Here is a 13,524-nt window from a genome sequence, read left to right on the forward strand (position 1 = left end):
ATGTTCACATATTTTGTCATGTTCTATTTTTTTAAATGTCAATGTCATAAAACACAAAGTCTGTGTAAATGTTCAAGATTAAAGAAGACTAAAGAGACATGAAAACCCAATGCAATGCCTGATCTTAGACTGGATCCTGTGCTACAGAGGCGGGGCGGGGGGGAATCTATAATGGACATTATTGGGTCAATTAACAAAATTGGACAATGGACAATGGACTAAAGTATATTAATGCTAAATTTGCTGATGTTGGTCAACATTATGTGGTAAGGTAAATAGGATGTCCTTATGCTTAGGAAATGCACACTGAAGTATTTGGAGGTAAAGGACCATGAAGTTTGCAACTTATTCTCAGATTGTTTGGAAAAAAACTGAGTGTTTGTACATGCATGTGTATGTGTATAGGGAGACAGACAGGACATGAAAATGATAAAGCAAATGCGTAAAAATGTTATCAGGAAACTATAGGTAAAGGGAATACAGACAATTTTTGTACTACATGTATTTTTTCAATTTTCCATAAATTTGAAATTATTTCCTTCTCCAAATTTCTAAAATTATACTCTTCAAAAGATACTGATGAAAAAATAAATAGGCAAGCCATAGCCTAGAAAATATTCACTGTACACATATAGGACAAAGGACTTATATACAAATAACTCCCATTTAGTAATAAAAATAAACAAGCCCAATTTAAAAAGGGACAAAAACTTGGACACATACTTCATAAAGGAAGAAATATAGATGGACAATAAACATATGAAAAAATTCTTTCAATTAGCAATAATAGCACCTTGGATATACCTCATTGGCTATGATACTGCCCCTGTACAAAGTTACACTGGGGGAAATTATTTTTTAAAAAACAAAACATGTTTTTAAACTGTTAATGTTTAATTAATTTTATAATAGAAATTAAATTCAGAAAAAGTTAATAGAAATTTAGAATGAAAAGTATAGATTTCCCTCCTGGCTCCTTGGTAGCCTGTCATGGGAGGTCCTTGTCACCATCCTCTTGCCTCCTCTAGCCCTGTGGAGCCCCACAAGTCTCAATTATGCATAAATGTATCTCTGTCCACGTTGGCCAGGCTGGTGTCCAGATCAGCAATGCCTGCTGGGAATTCTGTTGCCTGGAATACAACATCCAGCCTGATGGCCAGATGCCAAGCGACAAGACCATTGTGGGAGAGATGACTCCTTCAACACATTCTTCAGTGAGACAGGCACTGGAAAGCATGTGCCTAGAGCAGTGTTTGTAGACCTGGAACCCACAGTCATTGGTGAAGTTCACACTGGTACCTACCGTCAACTCTTCCATCCTGAGCAGCTCATCACAGGCCAAGAAGATTCTGCCAATAACTATGCCCATGGGAACTCCACTATTGGCAAGGAGATCATTGACCTCATCTTGGACCAAATTCGGAAACTGGCCGACCAGTGCACAGGTCTTCGGGGCTTCTTGGTTTTCCACACCTTTGGTGGGGGAACTGGTTCTGGGCTCACCTCCCTACTGATGGAATGTCTCACTGTCGATTATAGCCAGAAGTCCAAGCTGTAGTTCTCCATTTACCCAGCTCCCCCCCCACCCCCGCACCCCCCCCCCCCCCCCTGCAGGTTTCCACAGCTGTAGTTGAGCCCTACAATTCCATCCTCACCACTCACATCACCCTAGAGCACTCTCATTGTGCCTTCATGGTTGACAATGAGGCCATCTACAATATCTGTCATAGAAACCTCAATATTGAGAACCCAACCTACACTAACCTTAACCGCCTTATTTAGCCAGACTGTGTCCTCCATCACTGCTTCCCTCAGGTTTGATGGAGCCCTGGATGTTGATCTGATCGAATTCCAGACCAACTGGTGCCCTATCTCTGCATCTACTTCCCTCTGGGCATATATGCCCCTGTCATCTCTGCTGAGAAAGCCTACCATGAACAGCTTGCTGTAGCAGAGATCACTAATGTATGTTTTGAGCCATCCAATCAGATGCTGAAGGGTGACCCTCGCCACAGTAAATGCATGGCTTGTCAATTGTGCTGTGGTGATGTGGTTCTTAAAGATGTCAATGCTGACATTGCCACCATCCACACTGAGCGTACCATCCTGTGTAGACTGGTGCCCCACTGGCTAAAAAGTTGTTATTCATTACCAGCCTCCCACTGTGGTACCTGGTGGAGACCTGGCCAAAGTACAGCCAGCTGTGTGCATGCTGAGCAACACCACACTGTTGCTGAGGCCTGAGCTTACCTGGACCACAAGTTTGACATGATGTGTGCCTTTGTTCACTGGTATGTGGGTGAGGGCATGAAGGAAGGAGAATTTTCTGAGGCCCACAAGGACATGGCTGCCCTTGAGAAGGATTATGAGGAAGTTGGAGCAGACAGTGCTGAGGGAGAGGATGAGAGTGAAGAGTATTGACCTGTCTGCTGCAATGTTATAATCCGGTGTCTTATGACTGACTGTCTTATTTCTATTGTTCTGTGAAGTCCATTTGTGTCCCAAACTTGTCAATAAAAGTGATGTTTTTATTTAGAAATAAATAAATAAATAAAAGTCTAATAAATTAGATGTTAACAATGTATTCAAACTTGAAAATTGATATCTTGGGAAATAACAAAATGTCATCTTGCTGCAGATACAATCATTTCTGGACCAAGAAGTCACCTAGAATAACCAATATTGCAGAAATCAGGAATCATGAATTAACAGGAATATCTTATATTTATATTAATCACTGGATCCTCTTAGCCATTTGATAAACCAGATGTCACAATAGGATATCTCTGAATCCCACAAAAAAAGCTGGGTTGCCAATATTCATGGAAATGTAAAATAGCCTGATATGTGAGAAAGAGCACTGGATAAGAAGTCGAAAGACTTCAAGTATAGTTCACAGTTCTGCCACTAACTAGCTAAGCAAATCACTTCATTGCTCTGGGCTAAACTTTTTTTAAATATGTAAAATGAAAATCATATATTAAATCATCTTCAAGAGCTCTTCCAATAATAAACGTTTGTGAGGTGGGAAAGTAAGTAAAATTGCAGAAGCAGTGCCTAGTAAAGGTCTCTCATGTCCAACATGGTTATATGTGCTCAAGGATAGAAGATAGAAAGTACTTACCATGCCTACTTATCTCATTTGTCCTTAGAGACAGATCAAAGCATCTTAGTTGGTGAAGGAAATGATACCATGAACTCCAGAATACTGTCATGACAGCTTTCAAATCCAATGAGATAACTATACAGGTCAGTAAAAGAAAAATAACTTACAGAAAAAAAGAAAATTCTTTTGTGTGTGTCACGCTCTGTGCTAATTATATAGCTATCTCATCTACTCTTTTCGTATGATATAGGTTTACTGTCCCCATTTTTTAAATTTAAATTTTTGTATCACAGAGTTTAAGTGATTGGAAGCCCATATTCATTCCATATTCCATCCCATCTCTGTCTAGAGTCAAATTCTTCCATGGAACTTTCCTATTCCCTGCATAGAAACTTCCTTGACCACCCTGGCCTACAATGATTTCTTCTCTGAGTTTCTCTAGTGTGTATTATCTATACGACCACTTTCACATCTATAACTTTTTGTAATGTTGTTTATATTTGATTCATTTATTAATCAGTAAGCATTGATTGAACAGCCACCATGGAACCCCATTAGGCAGTGGGGATACACAGATGAATAAGACACAGTCCCTGCCTTCAGGAATTAAAATCTAGTGGAGGACACAACCCTATTAGCACTTTATTTAAACATCCCAATCCATTCTCAGATTTAATCACTTTCTCTGCTTCTCTCTCCTCTAGTTTGGGACATTCTCATTTCAGCTCTCAGGCCAACAAACAAACCAATGAGCCTGAAGTAGCAAAACTAAGCCTAAGGGAAAGGAGAACTTTAATTAATGAATTATAGTAGCAAATAATCTGTAAGCATCAAGGACAAAACACAGAGGAGGTAACAATTGACAGAGAAATTTAAATTATCCTAAACAATAGCACTCTTCCCAGGCAGATGGGATGTGAGCCAAGTTCCCAGCCCTATGGCAGTGCAGGACACACTGCTGTCTTTTTTTAAAATATATTTTTATTGATTTAAGAGAGAAAGGGAGAGGGAGAGAGAGAGAAACATCATTGATGAAAGATAATCATTGATGACTGCCTCCTGCATGCCCTACACTGGGGATCGAGCCTGCAACTGGGCATGTACCCTGACCAGGAATCAAACCGTGACCTCCTGGTTCATAGGTCGATGCTCAACCACTGAGCCATGCCAGCCGGGCTGGGCGGGGTTATATTAATGAGGAGTTCTGGTCATGCCTACTAATAGGCTTGTCTCAGAAATGAACATTGCAAGCATTCTCTTTATTTAAAAAATCCTTAGCAAGCTTTCTTTTAAGTGGAGCTGCATTCAGAGGATTTCTTGGTCTTACCATTGTAACCTAGAATCTGAAAAAGAGAGAGAACAATCCCCGTGATTTCCTAGAGTATTTACCCCACATCCTTCCTAGAGGTGCCCCTGAGGGATATTCCTGCCCAAGCCTCATCCTGTCTACTAAGCAAGAGGTGAAGCAGATGAATAGATTCCATCTAGAATGTAGAGGGTTAGGAAACTGAAATTCATTGAGCATCTACTATGTATTACACAAGTTCTCATTAACACTGTGGAATATCGTTGCCCTCATTTTACATCTGAGGAAAAAGAGACCCAAAGAGGTTAAATAACTTGTTCAAGGTCACATAGCTAGGAGGTGGTATTGATTCAGCTTGAAGAATGGCATCGAATGAAGTCTTAGTTCAGCAATCTGTTGGATCCTGGCTCTACCAGGCATCTTCCATGGCTAAACGGGCAGGAGTCCCCCACACAGCAGGCTTGATCCCAGGAAGACCTAGACAACACCTGAAATTTAATTGCACCAAATTTCTTTGGTTTCCAAAATTCAGTTTTTTGCACCTTAATTTCAGGCTGCTTCCAGATTAGAAATGTAATAACTCAATCGCCATAAAGCAAATGAACTCACACCAAAGGGAATCTCCTGCTGTGTTGGCAACACCCTGGGAGGTGGAGATCCATGAGGCAGACGATGTCACGGAGCAGGAGAATATAGAGGCCCCTTTGCTGGGAAAGCACAGAAGATCTTGGAGGCCAGGCAAAATGGTCAGAGTGGTGGCCCCCACAGCTGGAGTTCATTAATAGCCCCGAGGTACATAAAAAGCAGTGGGGGATTCAACGGTGGGGAGGTGGGGGGGCAGGCTGCCCAAGTGATTAAACGAAAGCCTGAACCCTGAGTTCAATGATGCTTCTCACTCAGCACTATTTCCACAAGTAAGTCCAAAAATCTGACAATTTAATTCTACTCTGCTGATATTAGTATATCATCATCCAAACTGACAGGAAAGTGGGCTGATGGTGACATGATTTACTAATGTCATTTTTCTGTAAGGAGCTTCGTAGGAATTCTCTAAAACAATAGGCACCCGCCCCCCAAATCATTTATATTTACCTTTGGGATTTGGGGTGACACTTGGCAGCAGTACGGTTTTTTATTATGGTGCTGTGGGCTTTTAAAAAAATCTTTATTGTTGAAAGTATTACATATGCCCCCCTTTTCCCCCATTGACCCCTTCTAGCCCGCCCCTGCCCCCTGGTGTTGTGTTTTTTAAATGTCACAGTTGTGCTCTAAGAGCTCCAGTCTTTTTTAGATAAAAAGAAAGGAGGAAGGGAGGGAGGGAGGGAGGGAGGAAGAGAGAGAGAGAGAGAGAGAGAGAGAGAGAGAGAGAGAGAGAGAGAGATTTGTTGTTCTGTTGTTCGACTTATTCATTGGTTGATTCCTGTACTAGTATGTGCCCTGACCGGGAATCAAACCCACAACCTTGGTGTGTCAGGATGATGCTCTAACCAACTAAGTTACTCAGCCAGGGCCTGAATATGTTTAAGTTGGGTTGAAAATCAAAATCAGTAGTCTTTGGGAATGTGCTGATTGATGAAGAAGCACAAAGGGGAACCAATTGGTCATTAAAAGTTGCCATAAATGATCAACAACTGGGGTGGAAAGTCATAAATGGATAATTCTAGTTACCATTAAAAGCTATTTCTTTGTTAGAATTTAGGTACAGAGCCTCAGCACTAAACTAGGCTGGGGAGAAAGATTCATTGGCCAAAAGACTTCGGAAATCTTTTCCATAGCTGGTTTATACCCTTTCAGAGTGGAGTTTATTTTTAGCCTCTAAAGTCCCTTCTCAGAGAAAAAGTCGTTTTCCTGCCCTGGACAAGGGCAGAGTACCCTGAAGTACGTAAAATTTGTCAGTTTCATCCCTGTCCACAGGCCTAGTAACTTAAAGATAGACTTCCTTAGGACTGAATGTCTCGTGATGGTGTTTTTATCTTTCTTTTAGGAAGGCCCTGAATTTCCCAAATTGCTATTGAGAGACTCAGATACTTTGTTTTATAAATACTAGTAGTAGTTACAGACTTATGTATCCATCAGTCATGTTGTCTGTGCAAAAAGACTATATACTCTAATGAATATAAACTTAGAGTACCAGTCTCTTAGGTCTACCAGGTAAGAGTGTTCTTTAATGTTTTGTTTTCAGTGCTAGACACACCTTACTGTAAACAACCTTTTTGAGTGAAAGCTACTTTGGAGTTGTTTCACCACTCCACGACCATTGACCGAGTAAAGTTATTTATCAAAAGCCAGATCTCCAAGTCCAAAAGAAGAGAAAGGACTATTATTTGCAAGGTTCAGTCCTTAGAACCTATTCTACTCTGCTGGTGCATGGCATGTCCACAACTTGCCTAGACTTTAGGCTGAACCTGGTATCAGTTGGAGGTGGGAGATGAGGAAATACCTTTCAGAAAAACCATGTCCCTCTTGGGCTCCCAGGGTCCAGTTTGGATAACTTGTTCTAATAATACAAATTTATTCAGTCAGTCAGCTCCAAGTATCTATTGAGCATATATTATGTATGCCACCCTATCTAGGTGCTAGAGAAGATCCAAAAAGAGAAATCTTATACAAGGTTGTAAAAGCATTTATACAAACTTATAAAGGAAGCAAAGCTGGCCTTGGAAGATTCTCCAGTTTATTTTCTTTTATTACTTACTAGAGGCCTGGTGCATGAAATTTGTGCATGGGAGGGGGGCAGGCTAGAAGGGGTCACTGGGGGAGAAGGAGGACATATGTAATATGCCTCAGCCCAACCTGCACCCTCTCCAATCTGGGACATCCCTCTCACAATCCAGGACTTCTGACTCCCAACCGCTTGTCTGCCTGCCTGCCTGATTGCCCCTAACCACTTCTGCCTGCCAGCCTGATCACCCCCTAACCACTCCCCTGCCAGACTGGTCAACACCTAACTGCCCTCCCTTGCCAGCCTGATTGCCCCCAACTGCCCTCCCCTGCAGGCCTGGTCTCCCCTAACTGTCTTCCCCTGCTGGCCCGGTTACCCCTAACTGCCCTCCCTTGCCAACCTGATCACCCCTAACTGCCCTCCCCTGCAGGCCTGGTCGCCCCTAACTGTCCTCCCCTACAGGCCTGGTCTCCCCCAACTGCCCTCCCCTGCAGGCCTGGTCTCCCCCAACTGCCCTCCCCTGCAGGCCTGGTCGCCCCCAACTGCCCTCCCCTGCAGGCCTGGTTGCCCCCAACTGCCCTCCCCTGCAGGCCTGGTCACCCCTAACTGCCCTCCCCTGCAGGCCTGGTTGCCCCCAACTGCCCTCCCCTGCAGGCCTGGTTGCCCCCAACTGCCCTCCCCTGCAGGCCTGGTCCCCCCAACTGTCCTCCTCCTGCTGGCCTGATCACCCACAACTGCCCTCCCCTGCTGGCCATCTTGTGGCGGCCATCTTATGTCCACATGGGGGCGGCCATCTTGTGTGTTGGAGTGATGGTCAATTTGCATATTACCTCTTTATTATATAGGATAGTACTCAATAGTCCTAGTTTTAGCCCCCATGTCCCTGATTTACCGTCATGTACCAGACCTACTGTTTCAAAAAGTTTAGGACATGTACCAGTTATTATACATGAGATGATTAAGTTATATTGGACATGATTATAGGTGATAAGTAGACAAACATAAAATAACAAAGAATTACATCATAAGAAAGTATTTTCCTTTGCAGTTCTCTTTCAAGCCTGAATTACATGTAGAAGAAAGTCTCATTTGAGCCCAGTATGTTATTAACATTCTTGACCACTTCTTAATCTCCATTTTAACCAACAAATAGACCATAGACCTGAAGTTTTCTTCTGGGAGTAGCTATTTAGAATTTAATGCCACTGTTTTATTAATTTTCTTTTCTAGGCTATATTATGTTTATGATCAATGACACTGATAATACGCCGAAAACGGTTTGGCTCACTGGATAGAGCGTCGGCCTGCGGACTCAAGGGTCCCAGGTTCAATTCCAGTCAAGGGCATGTACCTTGGTTGCGGGCACATCCCCAGTAGGGGGTGTGCAAGAGGCAGCTGATAGATGTTTCTCTCTCATCGATGTTTCTAACTCTCTATCCCTCTCTCTTCCTCTCTGTAAAACATCAATAAAAAAAAAAAAATGATCAATGACACTGATAATAGATTTTCCTTTTTACATAAATGTATTTACATTTTTATTTTATTTTTTAAAATATATTTTTATTGATTTCAGAGAGGAAGGGAGAGGGAAAGATAGAAATACCAACGATGAGAGAGAATCAATGATTGGCTGCCTCCTGCACGCCTCCTGCTGGGGATCAAGCCTGCAACCCCGGCTGTTGCCCTTGAACTGGAATCAAACCTGGGATCTTTCAGTCCACAGGCTAACGCTCTATCCACTGAGCCAAACTGGCTAGGGCTGTATTTGCATTTTAGAAAAGTTAATTGATTTAAAGAAAAATATTAAGTAAATAATACTTTAGAAGAATGGGGATATGGTTGAGATCCTGACGCTGCTATTCAAATGACTAAAGTTTGGGAAACATTTCTTTTCCTCAACTCCAGTCCAACCAGAGTTACTGTTTGTGATCTATTCCTGTCCTTTGCTGGACCTAAACTAATTCAAGATCAGATTGTGATAATGACTGATAATGGGTTAGTTTCCCATTATAATTGGACTTGCAGATCTTGAGCCTAAATAAATCATCTTAATGGTAGAAATTTTTATAAAAAGACAAACAAGGTAAGGTATTTGTAGTAATAGAAATTTTCACAGTGCTAATATTGAGTGCTGCCATTTATTTGGGCTTTTTGATATTCTCTAATTCTCCTAACAACCCTGTGAAGCATTTATCAGATGATGAAACTGAGGCACAGGGAGGTTAAACAAAACTGTTTCTTGGTCACTCAACTAAAAAGGATCAAAACCAAGATTCCAGCCAAGGTTTTCCCACTACACCATTGGTTTCTGGTGCCTGGAACCTCTGGTCTCACGGGTTCCTATCTGTTTCCCCTGAGCATAAGGCAAACCCTAGAAAAGATACACAAATTAAAATCTGAGTAATTCGAGGGAGCACATGAACAGTGTACAATAATGTTACACAGTGAAATGGAGAGATACTGTGGAAATATGTTCAGAGTGGATGAGACTACTTGGAGGATGTCAGGGCTCTACCAGAGAATTGAGGAGTCACCTGATTGCATTAATCTCTGCCCTGCCTTTTGCCACATAGCTCACAGACCTCCTTGTAGGGCCAGGCCAGCCTTAATGCCTCCTGCTGACTTCAGGCATGCAGGAAGGAACAAGTGCTCTTGCTGCCTTACTTCTGTCTCTGGAAAGGATTCCTTTCCTCCCAGCCTGTAGCCCTGCCTCAGCTGAAGTTGGTGCTGCCTTCGGGACAATGCAGAGGCAGGCAGGGTGCACCTGCTTCTGGAAATAGAACTCCTGTCAGCTCTGCTACTGTCCCTGCGAGCCCAGGGTCACAGGACAGCTGTGCTCTGAACCAGGAGTCTAGGCGAGAGTTTCAAGTCCTTTTAGGAATCTGCTATCATGTTAAACTGGGGCTTTGAGTCAACAGCTGGGAATATCCTCTGTGACATGATGTAGGGAGAGAATGCTGAATCTCATCTCCTGCCTATGCAATGGACCAAGGCATTCTTGTCACCATCACAATCACACCTGACTTTACCAGTTAGTTTACAGAACACCTCAGATGAGAATTAAGGTAATAGGTATGAAAGTAGTTGATAAACTCTAAGGCCCCAGAAAAATGTGCAAGATGATTTTGGTTTCCTAGAGCTTGCCTAAACTATTCCAGAGTTTAGTCCTTGGATCTCTGTCCTTTTCTCTATTCCCATTCTCCCTGGGTGATCTCTTTTGTTCCCCTAGTTTTAATTATTATCTATATGCCAATAACATGAAAACGCGAATAGATCTCTCCCCAGAACTGTAGTTTTTATTTCTAACAGATTCCTAGATATATCCATTTTCATGTATCCCACAGATACATTCGAGTAAACAAAATTTACCCCCTGCCTCACTAAGCCCAGCTCTTCCTTTGGAATTCAGCATCTAATGGGTGATGCCATCACCCACACAGTCACCTGAGCTTGATCCTGGGGGTCTTCCTTGATGTTTTCTTTGCCCTCATCCCCTTTCACCCAAGGCGCTTAGATGTATTGCTTTCCCCCCAAACTCACTAATTCAGGTGCTCATTTTCCATGTATTTATTCTGCCTTAACCTAGATTATTTTCTTTGGTCTCCTTGTCTCCAGATGTATCAATCACATCGATCAATCCTCACACATCTGCTCTCATGATGTTTATAAAATTAAATCTGACCATATGTCTCCCCTGCTAAAAAACTCTTCAGTGACCAAGGATATGATCCAGGCTCCTTAATCTGATATGTCTAAGGCCCTTCCTGTCTGCTGCTTCTGACCCTTCAGGTCCCTCCTAACCCCACCCTTGTTCCCCTCTGTCTTTGCTATTGCTGGCCTTTCTGAGAGCGCCGAATCCTAACCACTAGACCACCAGGGAGATTGGCCTTTCTGTCTGAAATGTGGTCTCCTTCTGTTGTCAATGCCCTGCCTCCACATAGGTAATCCTATTTATCATTTAAGATTCAACTCAGATATCACTTCTTTAAGAAGCCTTCCCTGAGTCGCCCCATCCCCTGGTGCCTTAGGTTCATTAAGTGCTTGCATGTCTTATGTATATCTCCATCAAGCACTGACCTAATTTATTATTATCACTTATTTCTTATAATTACATTATACTTATGCATCTCTTCTCCTGGTCTATTATATTAACCCTTAGCAGGCTGAGACAGTGTCTTTGCAGCCTCTGTTTCTAGTATAGTGCATGCATAAACTAAGCCCCCAATAATTGAATGTTAGAAAAGTAGTCTTAGCTTTTAAAATATGTCTTCAGTGGTAAAAACAAAAGAATCATTTTAGCTAAACCTCATTTACTTAGCATTCTATTGCTCTAAATCCATGAGCATTTTAGCTAGTAAACTGAATAGATTTTTCTGAATATATTTTAAGTTTATGCCAAAACTACATAGTGATATTTCAAAAAGATATTCCCTTAAACATTCCAGTGCCCAATTTAGCGATTATAGGTCATAGGTTCTCTCCTTCTTTCCTGCTACTGGGTCTTCTTCAAAGAGCTCCAGCTGCCTAGCTGGTGTGGTTCAATGATTGAGCATCAGCCTATGAACCAGGAAGTCACAGTTTGATTCTGGGTCAGGGAACATGCACGAGTTTTGACGCTCAATCCCCGATAGGGGGCATGCAGAAGGCAGCCAATAGATGGTTCTCTCTCATCATTGATGTTTCTACCTCTCTCTCCCTCTTCCTTTCTCTCTGAAATCAATAAAAATATATTAAAATGAAAGATCACCTGTTTAAAAAAAAAAAAAGGAGCTCCAGCTAGAAGAAACACCAACATTTCAGATACTCTTCTCCCCAAGGTGTTGGGCAGAGCTCTGGTATGGCAATCTGAGGGCAGATTCGTTTCACAACAAGGTTTGAGGAGTTTCAGTACTCAGTTTGAGTAGTTTCAGTACCCAGTCTAGTGTGTCACTGTGCCCAGGTCCCTTTCCTCCTACTTCTGGGGCATGTCCCTTGGCCAAGTCTACCTTTGAATCAGGCTCCATGACTTGGCAAAGGAGGGACTGGATGGTGCTCAGGTGTGAAGCACGCTCAGAGCAGCTTGCATGCCCAAATACATATATCCTGGAACTTTTCCAGCCTCTCACTTCTGAGAAGCAGGTTTAAATTAAATAAATCAAGTTGGAGGTTTCTTTGTGCCAAAAAACCTACAGACTTTAAAGGAAAGTGTGAGGGCTGGTATTAAACACTGTTAACAGGTATAGCTTTGTATCATTAAATACATATCCTCTAAAAGTCACGTTTCTTGAGTTTTCTAAATATCCTTGGCTCTCATCCACCTTGGTCCAACCTTGGTCCTTTTTGGTAGATGTCTTACAGTCAGTGCTTGCTCCCCTTGGTGCTCTTTGCCAGTGACAATGGTCTATTCTAGGTCCCCTTCTGTAGGCCTAGTGGCGTCATGGAGACCTCTGCTGAGGCTTTCAAATAGCAGTGCTTTTGCTCACCTTCCTGAGCACACAGTCATCTGCATTCAAGGTCCTACTGTTCTAGGGATCTGTGGGGGAATAGGAGACTCTTTAGCACCATCCCCTTCAGAGCCAGGCTCAGGAAATTCTCTTTCTGCCCTCCTCTAATCCGAAGAGCCCTTTATTTCTCTCAGCACAACTTTACCACCTCTGAGAACTTGGGCTGCTTTCAAAAACAAAAGCCTATTGATTTATTTTTTATTTTTTCTGAAGTGAAAGAAGGCCTGATCTCCAGAACAAAAGGCCCTGGTTACTCTTTTGGGAGAGGCAGTGTGAAGAATGAATGCTTCATTCTTTCACAAAGAACAGAAGTGTCTGATATCACAGAAAATAAGAGTTAATTCCTCAAACAGGTTAGCCCATCAAACACAGAAGCAAAGCTTATTTTATACTTTGTTCCCAGGGTGTGAAAGCCTCTCCAGGAAGAGGCAATAGGCCAAATTATGGTAGAGATCCACATTGTAATTTCCAAGATCCAAATTATAATTTCCAGCCTCAGACTGGGGAGTGCTTTAAGTAAACAGCAAATGTAGGCTCTCCCATCTTCGGTGTAGATCTTAGATTAACTGGCATAGATGGGGCTGGTACCTCCATATTTCAATTCCCTAGCACTGGCTTATTTAGGCTTCCCATTTTCTGATTTCCAGAAGTCTGAAGAACCAATAAGAGAATTACCCCAAGACCACATATGACCTTTGAATAATGATGGAATAATAGAAGAGAGTTCCCTTGATCATTGATTTCATTTGCATAGATTTTTACTTTTTAGTATTTTGTGATGACCCACGTCCCTTGTGGTTCAGGGTTCGGGCTCTGGAGAAGGGCCGCACGCAAATGACAGAGACAAGACAAATAATAATTTGGAAATTGGGGGGCCAGGCGGGAGCCCAACGCAAGAGGAAGGACTCCACTTGGGCTCAGGCCTTGCCATCCTTTTATTCAATTTGGGATACACCTATAGCCCTTA

At 42.4% G+C, this 13,524-nt stretch overlaps 1 pseudogene across 1 annotated transcript; it reads left to right on the forward strand.

Moving 5' to 3' along the window:
- Window positions 1-1,055: 1,055 nt before the first annotated feature.
- Window positions 1,056-2,492, forward strand: LOC307107801 (tubulin alpha-1C chain-like; annotated as a pseudogene). Its single transcript has one exon. The product of its transcript is annotated as a tubulin alpha-1C chain-like (transcript).
- The last annotated feature ends 11,032 nt before the right edge of the window (window positions 2,493-13,524 follow it).

This window comes from Cnephaeus nilssonii, assembly GCF_951640355.1.
Source record: "Cnephaeus nilssonii genome assembly, chromosome: 11".
Taxonomy (NCBI): Eukaryota; Metazoa; Chordata; class Mammalia; order Chiroptera; family Vespertilionidae; genus Cnephaeus; species Cnephaeus nilssonii.